This window comes from Syngnathoides biaculeatus, chromosome 5 (assembly GCF_019802595.1).
Source record: "Syngnathoides biaculeatus isolate LvHL_M chromosome 5, ASM1980259v1, whole genome shotgun sequence".
NCBI lineage: Eukaryota > Metazoa > Chordata > Actinopteri > Syngnathiformes > Syngnathidae > Syngnathoides > Syngnathoides biaculeatus.
Genome location: NC_084644.1, coordinates 22,582,995 through 22,599,194, shown reverse-complemented (window position 1 = coordinate 22,599,194; position 16,200 = coordinate 22,582,995). Strand labels below are relative to the sequence as shown.

The following is a 16,200-nucleotide window of genomic DNA, read 5'->3' as shown; positions in this document are numbered from 1 at the left end:
GACTGGTAGGTGCCTCAAGAAATCTACGTACACCTTGTTGACGAAATAATCTAATTCAAACAAGTTTAAATGTCTGATGGTGCTTGCACACAACAGTGAGTCGTTTGCTGTTGTTGTTGTACTAGAGACTGAGAAGGCGTAAAAAAAATCGAAACCTCTGGTATCGTTGTGCGTTTAAAGATCACATTTTTATAGGCAATTCTTCATGTTATTTACATGCATTTAGCCCGTATTTTAAACAATGCACCTAACACTTGAGAGCACACACTGCCATAGTCTAATTTCAGGAAGATTTCAGCGTCCAACAGTACATTAACTTTATACAGTGTCCAAATTTCATCACCTCCTAAACATCACATGGATACGGATATTAGCTGACATATATATCTGTCTTGCTATTGTAGTTACACTTAGGACGAAGTAGATACTTGTCAATACTAATCAATTGAACACGTACATACTTACTTGCTAACGAAGCCAAGTGAACGCTGTACCGGGTTTTCAAAGGAGTCCTCCGCGAAATGCTTGGAACATATTACTGTCCACTGTGATTTGTAAGTCCAATGTGCCCGCTTTGTCTTCACAAACCTGGTCCATAACCTGCCTATCTGTTCATCGTTCGACCATTCATGTAAGCTTACTCCGTCAGCGTTTGACGCAGAACAGCTGTATGCAATACACATCCTCAGCATCTTTGCTAGCTTTTTCACTCTGTGGCTAAATGTTGTCTTGACGTGACGTTACATTCCGGGAGTTAAGCAACTTGACGAATCTAAGTGACATTTCAAACAAAATCTTGAGATTGAATTTAACGGTAATTTATTTCATTTCTGTTGTGTTGAGAATTTTGTAATTTTTTTAATGAAATTTTAGCTACATTTGTATGATAGACAAATAAATTTCCTCTGGATTAGACCTTTAGGGAAAGTTCAGTCTTTATAATGTAGCCCCCTTGGTAGCCCATTACCTTTCTAGCTAAGGAGTGGACCGGCAGTGGGCTTGTCTAAAATGTTACCACCTTGCTTGTTGTTGTGTCACTGAGTGGGACCACATAGCAGAGACATTTCAAGGGAAAGTTAACTGTTTACTTCTAAACACAGTGGCACATTATTTAGCCTGTGGGTCAGACTAAAGATATTGTGTGAGCCAAAAGGCATGCATTTTAGTGACAGGTTAAGGTCTAACGAGGCGTTTTTTTCCGCATTCAACAAACACGCCCACAGCATGATTTGGCAGATTTCCTAACAAGATTCTTCTGTGTGCTGTGTCAAATTTCTAAGGGTTTTTAATCAACATGAGGAACACCTTGCAACAGCAGGACAGAAGTAGTGGGAGAAGTGAGTGGATCAGACAGACATGACACGGGTGAAACCAATGAGACATGAGCGGACATGTCAATTTTGGCCACAAGATAACAATTCAGAGATTAGAATGCTACTAGAACTCAAAAGATGGCAAGAGTAGGAGTAATTGTGTACATAGTGCATATCATCTTATTCGTAGTGTGACGGGGTTAAGCCTCTCTAAATTATTTTATCATCAGAAATAGTCTTGTTTTTGTATTCCCTTACAATGGAATTGTTGGAAAGGGTGCAAATATTTGTCCACATGCACAGCTCTCTCCTTTGTACAAACACACACACATTCACTAAAAAGCATCGTGGCAAGGTTAGACTGACATCGAGGCCTAACGATTAGTTCTTCTGTGGACTGAATGATTAGCTGCAGTAGCCTGGAGACATTTCCAGCTTGTTTCCCTAAGTTAGTCAGACAGGCAACATCACTGGCCTTCAAGCTGCACAACAATCACCCTCTTACTTGCCCAAATAAAAGAGATGAATTAATAATTATAGACAATGTGGTGTGGTTAATGGTATTATTTGTTTAGCTTTTTTATTCATATTTCTGTAGAATGACTACAGTAGTTATAGAAGTCGTGGTTGTAGATGTATCCGAGCATGAATGCAAACATGTTGATAAATCAGTAATGGAAACATATTCTTTAAATATAATATCTAGTTTTAAAAAAAACTGGACACACTCCTGAACACATGAAGCAAACATTGACTTGTGACTTCAAATAATGTTGTAGCTATTGCATTTTGCAGTCAGTTTTTTTTAGTCAGATAGTAGCTGAGAGAAGAGCATGATGCATATTGTACACAATGTAGTCTTCTTGTGATTTGAAGTCTTTATAATAATATTAATTAACAAATCTCAAACTCACATTATCATTATGACCAATTATCATTCTCATCCTGTATTTTTACAGCACTCAACAGTTGTCAAATTAAACCATCAACCTGTCCTGTCAGTTGTTTGGACAATGGCCTGCTCTTATCAAATGACACATACTTTTTTTAACAGAAAGAACCAAGGTACCGTATAGTCTAACTCATTTTTAAATTTGCATCGTCATATTTGTCATTCGGTCATTACAACAACTATTCTGAAAGAATCTCTCTGGTCACTCACGTAGAACGGATGGCTCTGTTGAATGTGTTGAGGACATGGTGCTAAACCTGTTCTAGAGATAAACTGTCTACATTTATTGTGATCAGAATCAGCTTTAATAACAAAGAATCTAACAACACACAAGGAATTTGTCTCCGGCAGTCAGTGCCGCCCTGGTATGACGTTCATGTTGAATACTGAGAAGAAGAACAAACAAACTAATGAGAACGAAGAACAATAGACATTCAATTAATGGGGAACTGTTCCCTATTTAGATATTACAAGCTGTTATAAAGAATATAGCGTATGTCCTCTTTTTTTTAGTGTGCTATTTTCAAAGATACTAAATTTTTAGGTACTGTACGAGAACGTCAGTGTACGTGCATACATGGCACATGCACTTGTGTTGATCAACACAAAGGTTTCAAGGTTTGCACACCTAATCACCTAATTTTTTTCACAAACTATGTTTGATTGATGATTAGTAATTATCATTTTTGGAATAAAAGAATAATAACTCAAAGTTTTCCTGAAGTTTTGCAATTATCTAAATCAAAGGATGAGGTCATAAGTGTCTCGAAGACTTGTGTGATAACAGATGGATTATAATTACAACTTCAACATTTTTCAATAGTAAAAAAAAAAAAAAACTTTATAAAAGACAGGCATAAAAACTGTGAAAAACTGAGCCTAAAACTGCTTCTGTTTTGTCTCTATGCCAATAACAACCAAACAATATCGTATTGATATAAGAAAACACTACGGAGAACCCTCATTTCTACGCTACATCATTCAACACAATTATTGATTATTTAAAAAATGTGAAGTGCGTTTATCAACTGCAACAAAGCAGCAGATGCTAAAAGGAGGGAGCCTCTCTGTTTAAGAATCTATTACCCCAACCCCCCACTCGCTCTTAATGCCCTCTGGGCTGCTGTGAGTTTGGATTAAGTTTAGGTGCCGTGTCGCCTCCCTAAGAAGACCCATTATCACTCCTTCTAATATATGCTCCCACTTTCTGAACAACAAGACCTGCTTGTAACACAATGCATGATATAATGATTTGGTGAAATATGAATTGGCATTTGTTTGTATATCTCAGGTAATAATGATATAAGTGTAGGACTTAAATGTTCATTGACTGAGCCCTAAATTTGTAATGTGACAAATACAATAAAGAAAATGCACTGCTAAAATATTTTATCATCAAACATTATGATAGCATGTTTTACTAGTGACAATTATTTTGTAATTAGAAGAAGCTGAAATAATATTTCGGTTTCACTTTCTTTGAGCAAAAAGATACAGGGTTTTAATAATAGAATTCTAATGACAGTTAAAAAGTGTGCCTGTGTATGTGTAAAGCAGTGTCAACTACAATGACATCTGGACTGGATGTCGAGTGCTGCTCCTTCGTCTGGCCACTCTACCCTTCTATCTCTCTCTTTCAATCCCTGATCACAATCACGTGGTTTTCCCTAGATAATCTTATTTCTTTTCTCTAATCCTGCATCAATTGCCGCAACAATGCTATGAGCTGGGCAGAAATACAGGCAGAAATCTATTAACTGTAATCAAGATATCAACTAAAAGTGATTAGCACAGTTAAATAATTCCTGCATTCAATTGGCTGATCTCCAATTAAAATTGCTATTTCAGTGGATCATTAATGGTGTCTACGGGAGGGAATTAACAGTGTTGGTCAGGGATAATGCTGATTGGAAGCACTATCAATCCATCCATCTTCCGCTTATCCTCACGAGGGTCACGGGAGTGCTGGGGCCTATCCCAGCTGTCATCGGGCAGGAGGAAGGGTACACCCTGAACTCTACATCTGCTTGCATCACAGCACAGGTTCATTCCTTGAAGCTGTCCCAACTTAAAACAAATGGAACACTGATAAATGGGGTTGATACTTAGCCATTGTGATCAGATTATTGGGCCCTCAGTAAGGGTGACCTCGAATTGGATAAGGCTGTCTGCCACTGCATGAAAAATAGTGGACTGTACTTTAACTATTGCCATAGTCACAGTAGTGGAACTAGTGTGCTAGGCAGGGAAGTTATTCCAGTGGGGTTATTTGTAGAATGGAAAAGTGTTCGAGCAGCAAATATGTCAAATTCACACCCACGCTGAGGTGCAGATGACTGTGGAAAAAAAGTATCAGCATAAATGAGAACTGCTTATCTTAAACACAATGACGTCATCAGTGGGGTTAACCAGACATAAATGAATCACCACTAATAGCAAATGGGTGATATGTCTCATAATTATACTGCACTGGATGCAAATAAAATTGGATAATGTGGTGAGCTACAGTAATAGGCCACATTCATTGCTTACATTCTTGGTGCATGGTGCTCTCTGCAATTAAAATCAACAATGAGTAACTGCTAAAAACATGTGGATGCTATTTTTCAGTATCAATCATTTTTCAATAATACATTTGCCAAAGTGTCTACCTATTCCCTAATTGATGCTATGATTTATTGTTTTATTTGAATTAGTAATGTTGGGAATGTGTCTAAAGCTGAGAGGATAGTTATTTAAACATTGCTCCCTTAGAAGACATTACAATGCCAAACGACATTTATGTTCTTACAAACCCAGACTACAGTCTTTGTTGTTCTTAATTTCAATGCTCGTTCTGTTCACATGACGCATATGAAATTATTGTAGTGAATGTAGGCCATTTTGTAATTATAGATGCTTCCAAAAGAGCAATATTGTCAGAATCAGAATCATTTATTCTTTATTTATAATGTTATTTATGTGTCGGAATGGTGAATAAATTTATTTACCCACTTAGAGCTGTTTTTTGCGTTTCATCAACCCTTTTGGGAAGTCTCCTGTTTTGATTTCTAAACGCGATACTAACTTCCCCAGAACATCAAAGAGGCCGCGCTTAAAGTATCAAAAATCCACTTGGCTCCTCCCTCATGCATGCGGTATGGCTAAAATGAACAAAGTCTTTGTTTGTTCAAAGTTCATCTTAGCGGATTCCTCGCACAACTGTTTAAAATAATTCCAGTGCAATCGTTCAACTTTTGACCACACTGACTAAACAATAGCAGTATTATCAACAGTTGAGACCAACACAACACATTCCTCTCTCCCCTTGCTGCCAGCAAGGGTGAAGTCTAAAATGTGCCTGTGCCTGAATCCCCACAGCAGCACGTCCCTTGCCACCCAACAATTCCAAACTCTCTTCTATATACTGGATATTATGCCTCTGATTACTACATCAATTTCTTAGATTCTAATTTCGACAGCTATGTGGGTTTACACTGCACTACCTGACTTGCTTGGCACCGTCTTGATTGATCCATATGGGAGGGGGAGGATGCAGATGTGACCCAAATAAAGGGATTAGCTTTCCACCTGTTGCTAGTTTCCAAAAATCGACCAACTAGGAATAGCGTAATAGCAAAAAGCACCCATGTTAATATATAGTATATTACAAGTTGTAAGGTGGTAGCTGCATAAAATTTTCATTCCATGGCATGAAGCAGTGTTTCCCACAGAGGGCTCGTTTATAATTTAATCCTGGGTCTCTGTGTTTCTAGGCTAACACAGTAAGCTTTGCCCTTTAAGAGTGGAAACCCCCACCACGCAGAGGATCAATGCCATCACTGCAGAATAGACAGCAGACCTTGTACACTATCAAATTTGTGTCGAGAGAGAATTGTGGAATACATTTTCCTTGTGTTGATGTGTTGAAGATGATTTTCTGACATGTCGCAAGGTGATTTCAATTTGTAAAATAATCAATACAGAAAGTTTAAAATGGGAACAAGCAGATAAGGATCAATTGTAGTTCAAAGATTTTTCTCATCTCTTGACATGTTATGGGTCAGTTCTAAAACACGCAAATTTTACACATCGATTTCACGCAAACAGTAAATTGGACGAGAGTCATCCAAGTGTGTATGTATGCATATTTGAAGTTGATATTGCACTGCATGATTTTATTCTAGCACACATAACATATTATTACCTCCAAGTGAAATAAAGCATTCGGTGTTGGTTAACATTACAAATAGAGCTTGTGCACCTACATCATAAAATCACGTGAAATCGCCATATTGCCGATCAAACAAAGCATGGTTGCAAGTTAATTCCGTTGAGGTCAAACGAAAATATGTCTTAAAGCATGACACCCAGAGTTTTATCCGATACCGTTAAACATTTCGTAGGTGATAATAAACAAAGGTATATGGAAAAATGAGACACTTGGCATAGGGGACCCATATTTAATGCCAAAGTCAATGTTTTCGCTGATAGCAAAATGGAATGTTAATTCTCTTCCGCTTGTTTTGGACAACTGAATATACACACGTATCTGGTGAGTAAGTCGTCGAGATTTACACGGAAAAGTTCAGAAGCGTATAAAATTCTGGAAGCATACAAATACTTGCTGGATCTGTTCTCAATCAGGAATAAATCCCACATAGTAATGGACCACTCAGATTTTTTTCAATACAAATGACCTCTGGTTTCACACAAACTCGCATTCATAGACGATGATTCAGAAAAAAAGTGACAACTTGGTAATACCGCACGGTATCATACGAGATGCCGTGGAGGGTGACTCGGGCCTCCGTCTGCGCGAACCACGCTGTCATGGACGTCTCCCACAACTCCGGCAATTTGAGGATGGCCGTTGCCATGTTCGGTTCAGTCTCGGAAACGCCGGGACTGACGTCGGGGTCACCAGTGTAGCGCCGAAGAAAAGGAGTCGGAAGCGGACTGTTGAACACAGGCGCAAACCTCGTTTTAAGGCAGACATCAACTGAGTGAATTCCTTACGGCGGGAACTCTAAAACACACTAACACCGGTAGTGTAACTACCAGTCATGTCCGTGCGTGCGTACTCTGACAGTTGGCGTTGCTGGCGGGCGGAGCACGGCTCGGCCACCTTGGACATGGCGAAAGTGAGGGGTTTATGGTCCACTTATGCCGTGAACTTACGGCCTTCCAATAGGGAACCGAAGTGGCGGATTGCCAGATAGTGGCCGAGGAGCTCCCTATCGAATGTACTGTATTTGCGTTCCCTGGGGACCAGCTGACGGCTGAAAAAGGCAAGCGATTGCCAGGCGCCGCCAACCCACTGTTCGAATACAGCGTCCGGCGTAGTTCGATGCGTCAGTAGTGAGAGGGACGGGGGCCCCGGGGGACGGGTGGGCCAGCATAGCGGCCCGACTCAGCGCGGCCTTTGTGGGCCCGAAGGCTTCCACTCTCTCGGCTGTCCATCCAATGTCCTGGTTGGGGGCCTTGCTCTTAAGAGCCTCATACAGCGGGCGCATGGTGTGGGCCGCCCGGCGGATGAACCGGTGATAGAAAGTCACCATGCCCAGAAACTCCCGGAGTCCCCAAGCTGAGCGAGGTCGGGGAAAAGCGGAGACGGCCACCACCTTTGACGGAAGCGGGGTGGCGCTATTTTTGTCGATGAGGAGAGAAACTGGATAGAGGGCACCCCGAAAATACACTTTGCCGGGTTGATGATCAGGCCATGCCGCTCGAGTCTCGCGAGGATGTTGTCCAGATAGACGAACACAAAGGGCAAGTCTCTGAGCACCGAATCCATTAACTGTTGGAAAGACTGGCCCGCGTTTTGAGTCCAAACAGCATTTTCAGAAACTCCAACAGGCCAAATGATGTGAGTACAGCCGTCTTGGGAACGTCTGAGGGGTGCACGGGGACCTAGTGATAACCGCGCACCAGGTCAACCATGGAGAACAGGATTTTGCCTGCCAGGTGGGCCTAGAAGTCCTGAATGTGGGGGACAGGGTACCAGTCGGATGCAGTGGCGTCGTTAAGGCGGCGGTAGTCACCAAATGGTCGCCACCCGCCCTCTGGTCAAGGGACGATCTGTAGCGGTGAGGCCCACGGGCTATCCAAGTGGCGAACAATGCCTAGGTGCTCCATGTTGGCAAACTCGGACTTAGCGACTGCTAGCTTCTCAGGGTTGAGCTGTCGGGCTCAAGCATGAATCAGGGGGCCCTTGGTCTCGATGTGCTGCTCAACCCCATGTTTAGTAGCAGCAGAGGAGAAAGCGGGCCGTGTCAAGCCAGGGAACTCACCAAGGAGGAGCTGATACTTGGTGCCATCTGAGAGTGAACTGGAGAGACCGCCATAAGTCGCCTCGTTGCGGACACAAGCAACCGAGGACAAAGTCAGTGCGTCCACTAGACGGCCCTTCTTCACGTCCACGAGCAGACCGTGGGAACAAAAGAAAAAAATCAGCGCCGAGGAGAGAGAACGAGACATTGGCAGTGACAAAGTCCCATGTAAAGCGCCAACCCCCAAAACAGAAGTCCACAGTCTTTATGCCATACGTGCGGATAGGGGAGCCATTAGCAGACAGTAGGGGTGGCTCCTGAGTCCCGCCAGCGGCATCATCCGCAGTGGCGGTCAGGACGCTCCTCTGGGCGCTGGTGTCACAAAGGAATTTGCACCCGGAAAGGGTGTCCATGACGAAGAGCAGCACGTTCTTCCCGCCCACACTCACGGCCGCTACGGAACGCGGGCTTTGGTGTTTCCCCGCCGTGTCGTAGTTGCAAGGGGCGCGGCACCTCTTCACTTTCGCGCCAAAACGGTCGTGGAAGTACCACAAGCCTGTGCCAGCACGGCCGTCACATGGCCCCTGCTGGATGGCACTCCCGCACCCGGGGGCGAGTAACTGCGCACCGGGGGAGAAGCGCTGGGTGGCCAGGAAGAAACGGTCGGCCTCCTCAGCCAGGGCACAGGGCTCAGTGATAGGAGTGTTAGTGAGCACTGTTTGAACATGCGGCGGCATGTGTCTGAGAAACAGTTCCATGAAAAGGAAGTTGGGCTGCTCCGCGCCCAGCAGGTTTAGCATCATTTCCATGTGTTCAGAAGATTTGGTGTCCCCCAGTCTATTAATAGCCAAAAGATGTCGGGCTCCCTCTGACCGTGAAAGCTCGAAAACCTTGAGGAGGTGAGCCTTGAGCCCAGCATATTCATCTCAGGCCGGGGGAGATGCGATGAAACTCACTGCACTGGCCGGGGTTGAGCTCCCAAGGGCTGAGACAACGTGGTAATAGCGCACGGTATCATATGAGATCCCGTGGAGGGTGACTCGGGCCTCCGTCTGCGCGAACCACGCTGTCATGGACGTCTCCCACAACTCCGGCAATTTGAGGATGGCGGTTGCCATGTTCGGTTCAGTCTCGGAAACGCCGGGACTGACGTCGGGGTCACCAGTGTAGCGCCGGAGAAAAGGAGTCGGAGGCAGAGTGTTGAACACAGGAGCAAACCTCGTTTTAATGCAGACATCAACTGAGTGAACCCATTACGGCAGGAACTCTCTAACACACTAACACCGAAAGTGTAATCACCAATCATGTCCGTGCGGAACCTCGTAACCTAACTCGAGGTCCTGTAGGTGAATTGTGTAAAGCACCACAATCTCCTCTCTACACGGAAGTGTATTGCCGTCACACGTTAACCTCCGTAAACCTCTCTGTAACAGATTTTTTTTTTTTTTTTAAATAAACATTGTTCTCAAATGAGTCAACTTGGCATGATAAATACCCAAACAACAGACAGACCTCCTGGAAGTTTAACTCTTTCTTAGGTTCACGAGGCTTTGAGCTAATGAGCTAAGTAGCTACCAAACGAAGAAGGTAAAAAACTTTCTCAAGTGCATCATTTAAAACATAAGAGCATCACCCTGGGGTGTTGTGTGTGTTAGTCCCCACATTACATGTATAGTAGCAGCACGTTTTTTTCAGCCAGTATTCAACTACAGATAATGCACAGAACAGTGTTCCCTCATTATTCATGGGGGTTAAATCCCCCACGGCCTCCTGAATCCTAAAAATCCGTGAATAATTGATGCTGTTTTAAAACGCCTCTGTATGGAACATACCGTATTTTCGCAACCATAAGTCGCACTGAAAAAGCTTAGAATTTCTCCAAAATGGACGGGCCGCCTTATAATACGACACGGCACACCTTATGTGTGCACCAAGGTCCAAAATCTGTAAATGTATTTTGAGTGACTATTTCAATTTTGATTACATAGATGGCATACATACGATAGGTTTCATGCACGCTAAAACACACGCTAGCATGAGCGCTAACAACGTAACCCGTGGATAAGGTTGTATTTCGGTGGAGTAATTGCACAACTTTTACAGATTTTGGAACTTGGTGTGCATCGATTGAGGTGAAAACGTAGGACTTTAAGTGCACCTAATCGTCGTGAAAATATGTTACATTGTGAGAAAAAAAGAAAAAAACATTTCCAGGGCCTAAAAACGGACACGCCGACACCATTTTGCAGCTCCAGGTCAGCCCAAATTTGTCACAAATTAAGAGCCTTATTTTACATATATGGTGATTTTTTTTTTTTATTCATTCAAATTTGCGACTTTAAAAACTCTTTTCCGTGGTGTGTCAAATTTCGACTTTTTTGCCTCTTCAGTGGGTTAATGACTATCTCTACCACTGTGCCAAATGTTTAATCTATGCGCAAGTGCAATTTGTGCTGTTTTATTCATGTATGTTTGAAATTATCGAAGATATTTTATTAATTGTTCGACAATTCAATGCCACTCTTCAACATTTTTTTCAAATTATGTTAATTTTTTACTTAAAAAAGGATGTACTTAAATGATTGTTACATCTGTGGCATAAAAAATCATCAGCAATAATATCGTTTCATCGTAATAGTTTTGGGAAAACCCTATCCTAAAAAAACTGCTTGCATGACAGGTTGGCCTGTCATGATGATTGCTACATCACCTTATCATTCGCTAAATAAAAAGACAATTTTTTTCTGAACTTTATAATTGACTCGATAAATTCTCACTTGAGTGGTGACCCATGCATAGCTCATGCAGCGAGCCCAGGGCAACTTGGCATACCTGTTAACTCATACGGTTTAGCCGTAGTTCATAGGGATTTTGTGGTGAATCTTACGTATACGACCGTATATCACAAATCATACGGATTCTGAAAATTTCAGTTTGCTTTTTCCCAGAATGGCACTAGTCTACTCTATTGTGGGGAAAACCCAAAGCTAGGGAATTCCAAACATAGCCTGCATCCAAGATTTTTGTCGCAGCAGGCATGATGTTTAGCGCAGCAGCAAATATTGATTTAGATTAGCAAAATACTTTCATTTCCGGTAACTTTCCAGTAAATCCTTGGCCCGGATCGACCACCGCCGAGCCGGACACCTCACCACGGGAAACATGGAGGCTGCGCCCAAGGAGCTGCTGGCCGGCTCTAGGCTACGTGTCACAATCAATCAAATCGTTAATGATACGCTATTGGTGACGCTGACCTATTGAGATAGGACCTATACGGGGATATTACTTGACTGCAACAAAAAGTGAGTGTAATTTTTTTATCTTGACTTTGATCATTTGTGGCTCAAATTAATTTGACTTAGCTCGTAGCTGATGTAGCGTGCATGCTCACTAGTTAGCCACCTCGGCTTTATTACAAATACATGGGATTAGTGTAGCTGACATTGTAGCTCTCTTGCTAACATTCTAGCTCATGGTCGTGTTTTTATAACAGCTGACAATAATATGATTGAATGCTGTGTTTTCACCACAAGGGTGTCATATGTATGTCAAGATAAACGTTCCATTTACTAAGATTGAGAATGGCTTCATAGGAACAATAGTTAATGTCAGTGAGTTCATCTCTACCTTATTGTTAGCCTTATACAGATCAGCTCCTTCCTTATTCACTAAATATAAGGAATTGATCATCAGCGTTCAGTAGATATTTAATCTTTCAAAACATTTTTCTTTTGCCATCACTGATTCTCTTTGGTGAATCTCCCTTACAAATTTCTGAGGCATTGTAGCCTGGCTGATAAATAGTCATATTTTTGGTCATTCTACTGAGTAGAATTAGACATTAACTTCAGATAATATCATTATAGAGATCTACAATAAAAATCATTGAAAAACTTTTTGGTTTTAATCAAATGTTATGTGTTCTCGGCTATTAGTACTTTTGTACACTTTTGTACCACATCCACCCAACTAAGAGACACTTGTAGTCAAGGAAAAAAATTGACATGAAGCAATATTGTCTCGAACTTTTAAATTGCAAGGATTTTCATGATTGCCACACAAATGGTTATTTGACCAAATTTTGGTACCTTAATCATTTTTTTACTTCCATGTTTATAAATAATTAATATTCTGTATGAAATTACAAAATTGTCTATGTGCTTTAATCACAAGTAAGTAGTGACATACAAATACACACATTTATAAATGCCCTGTTTATAGCCAGTACCTGTGTGTTATAAGTGTTTTACACAAAGTTAAGTCATGAAAGGTGCCGTACAGCAATCGCCAAGTTAGCGGACAAATAAATAATAATGATTTAAATAAAAATATCCGGTCACATGATCATGTGAACGCATGATGTTTGAATGTCGGATTTGTTCTCCGTTCCTGTGTGTGATCTCCGGATACAAAAATATGCGTGGTAGGTTGATTGAAGACTTTGCCCGTAGGTGTGAATGTGAGTGCAAATAGTTGTTTGTTTATATGCGCCCTGCGACTGACTTTCGACCAGTTCAGGGTGGATCCCGCCTCTGCATCCAAGATGGGCTTCAGTATGCCCGCATAGCTTGTGAGGATAAGCAGTGCAGTCAATGGATGAATGGATGGATGGACATTTGATATTTTAGTACAGCACAAGTCTTATACTTCCAGAAGATGATGTTATATTCTTCAAGTTGACTTTCACTTCGACCAAAGTTATTTTCTGTTAACATACTTGTACTTTCAATAGAGTATCACGTTCCGGTACTTTATACAAGACTGCATAAGTCAATGAAATGGGGAGGTGGGATCCATGAAATGGGAGTGTGAAATTTGATGAGGAGTAAAACATGGGATACTGAATGAACACTTGAAAAATTTTGAAGAAAATTTCACAGTGATATTACCACAGAAATCTGTATTGATGTTTTGATAGCATGCAGAGGCTCAAAGTTAAATGACAATGTTCATGCTGACAAAGGCACAAGGTAGTAATGAGTAATGAAAACAGCAGTTAGTGCTGCCATTCAGCAAGGGGGCTGCTGCTGTGGAATGTGAGGCTCCATTCATTCACATGGGTTAAACATGCATTTCTACCATCACAAAGAGCTGCCTTGTCCTCATTGTTTCTTGACACATCAGTAACTTATAGCACTAAAAAAAAAAAAAAAGATATTAACTGGATATGAAATTCTAGCCACAAAATACAGGGACAAAAATGTGTTTATGTACATGTGTGGCTTGAGTGGGGGTGGGAGTATGGGGGGTAATTTTCCTAAAGTCAAGTCTTTGGAAAACATATAGTCATGGCAGGGTTGAAAGTTCGTGCAAAGCACAGAGGATGTGAAGCATGCAAGCTACTAACAAAAGACAAACAGCTCTACTGACAAAACCGGAATATGTGTATATGTCACAATAGTGGTAGATTAAAAAATAACATTCAGGTCAACATCTTTAAAGGTGAAATTTGATTTTTTTTTTTAGAAAATGTTAATAGCCACTGTGGCATTGATTTACAGTCATTGGACAACGTGTAACCACAAAAAAACAAACTATAATTAAACATGGTTGATGTTCCTGTTTTTACTCTCTACATACAGTACGTCGACACAATACTGAACAAGTGATGGACACCGATAAAAAAAAATACTCCCACACTGCATTAAACACTGTTACAATACTTGTCTGTATGTTAGTTTTGGTTTTTAATGGATCACGTGTAAGGACTTACAATATCCCAATTCAGTGTTTATTCATATTTTCCATAAAACTTGTCTGGCCAATGAATAGATGAGTGTCAGTGACTCACTCAATTTTTCTACGATAAATCATAAATTACTTTTGTTTGGTGTTGCTGGTGGTTGAGTGAGTACACAGTAACAGCAGCTGGCTGTCGAAGGAAGAAGAAAAAAACATTAAATAGTGTCTGGAATAGTGTCTGTAATCCTGTCTACAAAACGGGTCTCCGTCCTCGATAATCCATCTCTCTCTCTCTTTCCCGTCTTTGTCTTTCCGTTGAAGGAAATAAATACTAGTTCTCATAGCAAGTGCAGGTGAAGGAGATTACAAATAAACCTAGCAGAGCCAATTGTTCTTAAATTGGGCTATTTCGAACAATTTAGATACGTGACAATACTTTTGGGTTTTGACTGCCGCGTAGGGGTGCGCGCACATGTCTGCGTCATAAAAGGCTGCATTCAACAAAACTTCCAGCAACATGAAAATTGGGCACACCTAGATTCTTGATCATTCTTCTTAGATAAACTGTAAAACGTCCAGTGAGACTGCTTTGGCGTGCGCGCACGAGCACGCTCGTGCTCTCTCTGTCTCTCTCTCTCTCGCTCTCAAACTATATTTTACATATCAATTATGATAGGTCTGCCTCCCACAGGAGGATGAGTACGTAGAGTAATCTTGAATCCTGAACTAAGATTTTTTTTATGACCTTTGTATTTATTTCCAACTTGACCCATTGTAATGTGTCTGCTCCCTTCAATTTTTATGCTATTTATATTGCTCAAAATAGCTTAACACATTTGACACATACATTGTCGTAAAAGTACATGATGGATTGTTTGCTCTTCTTTTGTGAGGTTCCAGTTTCCTATCAGTGAAGCAATTCCTCAAATTGACCCTTTATCTCTCTTGCAGCAGATGCACTTTTGTTTAGTCACTCTTATAGGAAACGAGTAGTTAAAAGGAAGCACGCGCTCTTGGCGAAACATCGGGTTACTCCAACTGCAGCAGCGCTGCAAACACACCAGGAAAATAACAAATAAATATCTGCAGTCACTTCCTTACCAGTTGAAACGCCGTTGAAGCTCCAACACACGCACACACAAAAAGACCGGTGCACCACTCCAAAAAGCAAATGTCAAGATCGAGTCCATATCCAGCCGATGTAAACGTGGATTACACTATTCTGTGTCTTCCCTTTTGGTCATTTACGGGCAACTTTGCAGAAATTGAGTAAAATGATTACTGTAGTATCTGTTGCGGATTCCAGTCTCTTCTGTTGTGGAAGAGTACAGGTTCCTCTCTCACTCCACTCTCCGTGTTCTCTCGTCTCTGTCGTTTAACCGGTGATGCCTTCAATGACGCTCCGGAAAGCTCACTTTCAAAAGTGAACAGAAGTGAGTGGCAGGAGAATCGTGGAAGATTACAGTTGGAGCTGTTCGATATTAATTGCGCACTCAGCAATTGGACTTGTGAATAGACTTTGCTTACTTTAGGCATGAATTGCAAGTATTTCATCTCTTCTCTTTGCCCCCTGTAACACGTAGTGAGAGTCTAAATTATAACTATGTGCATATCCATCCAAGGATACAATTGTCTCTTTCGTCTTGTGAAGAATCATTTCCGGTGTATGGCTGTTGTCATGCCACGTGACTTGGTTAATTTCGCAGCTTTGAGTGTGTCCATGAATGTATCACAAGTTGAAAGGAGCCAAGCGGAGACTCGACATTGTTCAACAATTGAAAGCAGCAACAGAAAGTTTGTCCCCAAGTATGCAGTCCTGGATAATTCTCCCATCAGGAGACAGACACAATCAACCTTGCACTTGCACATAGCTGTTAAGTAAAATTAACACCGTCTTTTACACTCACTGTATATCCATCCATTTCTGTGCCGCTTATACTCACAAGGGTCAAGGCACTGCTGGAGCCAATCCCAGGTATCTTCAGGCTGGAGGCAGTCTACG

At 41.5% G+C, this 16,200-nt stretch overlaps 1 protein-coding gene across 4 annotated transcripts in view; it reads right to left on the bottom strand.

Moving 5' to 3' along the window:
- LOC133501085 (zinc finger protein 516-like) overlaps positions 1-15,977 on the bottom strand; it is a 63,939-nt gene extending 47,962 nt beyond the window's left edge. For 2 of the 4 annotated variants that reach the window (XM_061820530.1, XM_061820533.1), the window contains exon 1: positions 15,300-15,977. The gene's annotated coding sequence lies outside the window, so the exon portion shown is untranslated. The remainder of the gene's footprint in view (positions 1-15,299) is intronic. The other 2 variants (XM_061820531.1, XM_061820532.1) reach the window with 2 other exon arrangements.
- Between the last annotated feature and the right edge of the window lie 223 nt (positions 15,978-16,200).